Raw genomic sequence first — 6647 nt, 5'->3', positions numbered from 1 at the left:
CGGATGTGACCTCAGGGCCAGTCTTCCTCAGCAAAAAGAGGAGGATTGGCAGCAGACGTTAGCTCAGGGCTAACCTTCCTGAAAAAAAAGAAAATCACATAGATAAAGAAATAACAGAAACGCAGGACTGTGGATTTTCCCAAGCTTCACACATAGTTGGGCTCAAAATTAAATGGTTTAAGCTTCTCCATGACATTTGAGTCAGAAATAAAAACAAGGCTGGTGCCCTGGTCCAGTGAGTGATATCTTGAGGTCATTCACGTCCTTAGGCCTTATTTCCCGTCTGTAACCTGAGTCTCCCCCACGGCCACGCACCGTGCCACCACCGGGGCTCCACACACAGCCCAGAGCTGGGGGACAGCCACAGTGCCCCGGTCCTGCACAGGACAGGAAGTCTGCTCTTTAACAGCCTTCGGAAGGATGGAAAGGAGCATGCTCTGTGCAGTGCACTCTCTGGAAGGCCTGAGCCGGGAGCACTGGAACTGTGGCTCTCATTCCATTCTCCCCACTGCTCTCTTAATATGACTTTCTCAACAAGTAGAAAAAGAAGCTATAAGTAGGCTGAGTTGGCAATAAAAATACTCAAAGCAGATACTAAAAACATAATGTCTCTGAATAAAACAAATCTACCTCTGCATACTTGTTTGTCATTGTTTTGCCTTCTTCAAGTTTTAAGGGATAAAGCCCTAACACTCTGTGGCTCAAGCCAGTTCCTAACTTGGAGTGTTTTCCAAAGATCACTACCAAAAACAAACAAGAAGAAAACGAAGAAGCATCATTGTTAAAGGTGGAACTGCCCCCCACCCCAGGCGGAACTGCCCCCGTCATCCTGAGCAGTCAGCCTGGCTGGAGGCCTGCACAGCCCCACAGGCCGTGGGGACATCACACCACTGCCTCGGGGAGGTTCCCAGGCAGCTCACCAGCCTAGAACTCCTGAAGTAACATGCAGTCAGTTCTGTCTGAGTTTTCAAGGTTTGATGTTAAAGCAAAAGAAGCTGCAGTTTCTCTTGCCACACTAACTTACTCACTCATAGGTCACTGAGGGGGTTCAGGGCAGGCCGCCCCAAGATGCGCCACTCTGGTATGTGGATTATTTCGAGCTGAAGACAATAAGGGCTCAGACTCAGCAAGAACATTAGACCTTTCCCCCCAACTGCCTAAAAGAAATTTAAAACAAAGGCCTGTCCCCAGGACAGGCCATCACCATAGATAACTTTGGGTTCCGGTAGACTGGGAGGATCCTTGCTAAGCCCACTCTTATCAAAGTTCTATTTACCAAACATTTGCTTTTCCATTGCCATGTGGGTTGCCTTCCTCCCCTGTGAAGCCCCAAACCACTACCCTAAATGTCCCCCTTGTCTGTAGCTGGAGATACTCAAACAGGCAGCCTCGGCCAGTTGGCTGAGCTGCTCAGGTTGCCTGAGCCTCTCCCATGTATACATGTAATAAAGCTTTGTTTAATTTTCTCCTGTTATTCTGTCTCATGTGAATTTAATTCATTGTCCAGCCAGAAGGACCCAGGGCGGGTAGAGGAAATGTCTTCCTCCCCTACAGTCACCATATTATCAACCAGCATAACACTAAATTATCCCTTAAGCACTATGCCTACCTCTAAAAAGAAAATGCATTTCCTAACAGGTATGTTCAAATAAGGGATTCTGAGAGTTCCATAAGGAAATTTGAAATGAGCCAGTGTCCCCAAGAGTCCATGTTTTAGCAAAACAGCAGTCCAAAGCCTTCTCTGTGGTACTTATATGGATTAGTTATAGCTATGATGTCACTACTTTGAAAAGAACTATTAAAACCATCATTCAAAACATCACAAACAGAAATGTCCTGCAAATTATATTATTGCACACAGGGTATCAGAAGCTATGCATATCCAGATTTCAAGGACTCCAGAAGACCCAGAACAGAGACCCTAAGGCCATGCCTGTGGCTGCTCCAGCCAGCATGCCCAGTGTCAGATCACTGTCATTGTCTCCATATCGCTCACAAATGATGACCTGGTTGGCAGGCTGGTGTCCATAAAGTCCTGCATGTGGGTACTGGTAGGGTGCAGCATAAGCCTGCCTATTCGCAGCATGGACAACTTGAGTTCCTGGCGGCTATGCACCACCGTATGGACCATAGCCATATGTCTGCTCAGGGGTCGGTGCAGCATAGGCTGTGTAAGGAGGTGGGGAAGAAGCGACAGCCATCTCATCATACCTGACTTCTAAGCCAACATAAGCCGTATTTATCCTGGAATCCTGAAGCATAAATTTCTGGGCCAAACAATCTTCTGTGCTTTCTGAACAAAGACTGATAGTTCGCCCATCTCGGCGAAGAATCTGCAGCATACAGTCTTTCGGCTTCCCATCTGGAGGCTGCACATCCTGGCATTCACGCCCTGTGCAGATATTGATGCAGTCCACCAGCATGTGGACCTTATCCTCGACACTCTGCCGAGTTTGGTCATCCTAATAGATCAGGTGACCATCTGACCACAGGCCAAACTATTTCTTCCAGCGCTTCCAAATACTGCTCTGTCGCAGCAACCACCCACTCTTCACAATGCCATCTTTTCACCTGCGAACACCAGAGCAGGGGGGAGCGCAAGGACGCCACTGGGGTCCCAGACTCCGACCGCCTCATGCCAGTGTCCTGGCCGCCGCCCACGTCACAGCCCCCAGTCGTCACGCCTTCTTAGGCTCTTCTTGGCTGAGATGATTTCTCAGACTTCTCTTGTTTTTGATGACCTTTACAGTTTTGAGGAGTGCTGGTCAAGTATTTTGTAGAACGTCCTTCAACTGGGATTTTTCTGACGTTTTTCTCACGGTTACACTGGGGTTATGGGCTTTGGGGAGGAAGCCCACAGAGGTAAAGTGCTATTTTCGTGACATTACAACCATGACACACACTAGCAACATGACTTTTCACTGTCGGTGTTGATCTTGATCACCTGACTGAGGTCGTGTTTGTCAGATTTCTCTGCTACAAAGTTCCTCTTTGCTCCCCTTTCCATACTGTCCTCTTTGGAAAGATGTTACTACGTGCAGCCCACGCCTAAGGAGTGCGGCAGCATGCTCCTCCTCCTCGAGGGCAAGGTATCCACACAAATTATTTGGAATTCTTCTGCATGGGAGATTTGTCTCTTCCTCTTTATTTATCTATTTATTCAATCACTTATTCATGTCAATATAGACCCATAGATATTTACTTTATACTTTGCCCACTCCCATTTTTATGCTCAACCACTTTCACTTTCTTTTTTATGCAATTAACAGCAGTCTGGCATCAACCAACCAACCCACGGATCACAGGGTGCCTCACTTGACAGCTCTAGCACATTGTTCCTGACACTGGGGAGCCTTTCCAGGGCCCTGCAGAATGTTTTCCCTCTTATCAGAGGCAATGACAGCTCTCCGTAAGTATTTACTGAAGTTGATCTTCCCCTTGAGGTACAGATAAAAGGGTTTGGGGAGTGCCTCCTTACACTTGTCAATGAAATGAAGACTTCCCAGCCTGGAAAGAGAAAATACTTTGAAGGATGTATCAGTCAGAGTTCAACCAGAGAAACAGAACCTGTAGAAGATGTTTATTAAGAGATTTATTGCAAGAAATAGGCTCACATAGTTGTGGAGGCTGGCTAGGCGAGTCCAAAATCCATAGGGCAGTCTGTCAAGAAGGGTAAGCTGGAGCTCTTGGGCTCAGGCTGAAGCCGTTACTCACAGGAAGAATTTCTTCTTCATCAGAGAAGCCTTGGCTCTGCTCTTACGGCCTTTCAACTGATTGAATCAGGCCCACCCAGATTATCGGGGAGAATCTCCCTTACTTAAAATCAATTGGTTATGGACTTTGATCAGATCTACAAAATACCTTCACAGCAACACCAAGATTAGTTTGATTCAATAACTGGGGACTGTAGCCTAGCTAAATTAACACATCAAAAGACCATTACAAAGAAGAAGGAGGAAGAGGGAGAAGAGGGGAAGAAACAGAAGGGAAAGGAGAAGAAGGAGGAGAAGGGGGAGGAGGAGGGGAAAGAGGAAAAGGGGAGGGAAGATGCCAGGAGGTCAGCAGAGGGTTTCCATAACCAAGGTTATGATGATAAGTAGAAGAATGTGAAAAGAAAAACAAGTTGAACCAGCCATATTACACCAGAGATACAAAGCATCCTCCATGAAGGATTTATATAGGCCCACTAGACAACACGTTTTATCACATACTCCACAGAAGAAGAGGGAGGATTCTGTAAGTGGAAACAAAAAGAAGTGGAAACAGTTGCCCTCGGCAGCAGTAGCAGAGACTGTGGAGGTGGGTGGCCTGCTGCCATGGTGTTCAAGAGATTACTGGATAGAGCCTTCATGGCCAAACAAAAATGATAGTGCCATAGTCTTTGATCTAGAAATTCCACTTCGAGGGATGTATTCTATATTTATTTATTATATATACAGTCTATATATGTATTCTACATATATTCTATAAATAAATATTTGAAGTGACACATATACAAAAATGTTCACTGAAACATTGTTTGCAAGAGCCAAAAATGAGAAGTAACCTAAAAGTCCACCAGCAGGAAACTGGTTAGATAAACTGTGGTGCAGCCAGCAGTGTAATATTATGCAGCCACCAAAACAATGAGCAGCTCTATACAGACTGACCTGGAAAGATCTCCAGGACATACTGTTAAGTGAAAAGGCAAGGTGCAAAACAGTGGGCATATAATGTCACAATTTGTGTTTTTTTAAAAGGAATATATAGATGCACGTTGATAAATGTATAGAATATTTCCGAAAGAATATGCAAGAAACTGATAACTGTGGCTGCCTCTAGGGAGGGAAAGTGAATTGGGGGATAGAGAGGTAGGGAAACTTACTCTTTACCATGTACTTTTTCATAGATTTTCATTTTTGTACTATACATTATGTATGCAAAAATTAAATCCGGGATCTAAAGTACTGTTGAAAGGCGATGAGGCGCCGTCTTCCCAGACTGTAAATCGGGAGGACGTCATAGCATCGATCAAACTTTCTGGCCTCTGTCTGCTCCTGGTGCCTCACCCAGGGTTGAATAGCACTTCCACAAGTCAGCTGCAAAGCCCTTCTACAGAATGATGCCTGGGCAAAATCTGGAGACCTTGGGAGCGTCAGGGGCATTTCCATCCCTTCACCCAACCGAAAGCAGAGGTTTGAGAAGAGCAGGGAGGACATGAGCAGTGGTGAATGCACAGCTATTTGACAGTGTCAGAGAAAACAATTTGGCCTTTTGGACCATGACTTAACATATTAGAATGGCAGGGTTTTAGTTGTAGAGAGAGCACATTTTATAAGGGCTAGAGTGAGCATTTACTTGGAGACATGCCAATCTGATCATATGGATTTTAAACAGAGAGCCAAGTAAGCGTTAGAAATATGTTCCAGTGAAACTAAAATTGGTTGTAATGGAGCACATTAAGAAAGGCATTTTAAAAAATGACAATAGTGGAGGTGTTGCCACCTTCACAAGACTAGAAAGGAGGTGCAAACCAATACCAGAGCTGCAGATGCTCTGTTTCCTTCACATACACCCCCCAATCTGTTTAGCCCACTGCTTGCTTTTCACAGAACCCTTTCCTCTCTCCCCTCTGTACCTCCTGTTTCATGAGAAACAAACTACCCTACACCCTGGCTTTCTTCGCTAAACTTTCCCTTCCAGCCCTTGCCTCAACTGAACTGGGCCTCTCTCCTGAGGCTCCTGCCTTCCTGCAGACCTCTCCAGAAGGGCATTGCTTCTTTTTTCACGCTCTGTCTACCACAAAGACGAGGAGGGAGGGGGGAATAAATGAAGCTTTCTCTTTGCTCCCTGTTGCCAAGTCCATCTCTCATGGATAAACAATTTCTGTTCTTTTGAGTCTCATGGCATCTGGCTTTATAACATCTATACAACCTTAAAACCATCCTCCCAGCCTCCTTATTCAGTAATAATTTTTGAATCTAGCTTTCAGTTTTCCTTTCTACCCCATGTCCTGTCATCAGCTAGAAGACTCCAGAATTAATCTGGATGACCATCCGACTCCCCGCCTTCCCAATTTCTTGACTTTCTCAATGGCCTTCAAGAAAATATCCAAATTCCTTCGTATGATAGCATCTTTCGAATACAGTCACCAGTCTACTTTATTTCCTGATGTGGCTTCTTAGGTACTTTATATTCCAGCTATAAGAAATACTTTACAGTTTTCCACAGCCACTGTTAATTTACTTCTCCAGGCCCTTTTTCATCCTCATCTCTCTGTCTGTAATGTCAGTTCCACCTCCACCTAGTTTGCCTGTTCAGCATCCATATGAATGATTCATTTAATAATCTAACCTTTCATTTCCTATTCTGCCTTCAGTGCAGGAACTCTGTTCTCCACCCCATTTCAGCTTCCACTCTCAGAGCCATATCCTGGACTTCTTCATTGCCCAGAAAAAATATGACTTCTGAAATCTTAAACTCCAGTTTCACAAAAACCCAGAGGGGACTTCCACTTGTGGCTAAGACTGAATAATTTACCTTCATGCCTGAAACAACAACAACAAATGGACAAACTATATGAAACAACAGTTTTCAGACTGGACATCAGGCAGCACATGATAACGATCACAGAAAGAGGAGAAACAAGTGAGATGAGTCTTACGATT

At 44.9% G+C, this 6647-nt stretch overlaps 1 pseudogene; it reads right to left on the bottom strand.

Annotated features, from left to right (window-relative positions):
• Positions 1-1824: 1824 nt before the first annotated feature.
• LOC100057112 (pleckstrin homology domain-containing family B member 2 pseudogene) lies at positions 1825-2423 on the bottom strand (annotated as a pseudogene).
• Between the last annotated feature and the right edge of the window lie 4224 nt (positions 2424-6647).

The sequence above is a fragment of the Equus caballus genome, chromosome X (assembly GCF_041296265.1).
Source record: "Equus caballus isolate H_3958 breed thoroughbred chromosome X, TB-T2T, whole genome shotgun sequence".
NCBI classification, from domain to species: Eukaryota; Metazoa; Chordata; class Mammalia; order Perissodactyla; family Equidae; genus Equus; species Equus caballus.
Note: the sequence above shows the minus strand (reverse complement) of the source record. Positions and strands in the feature narration are given on the sequence as shown.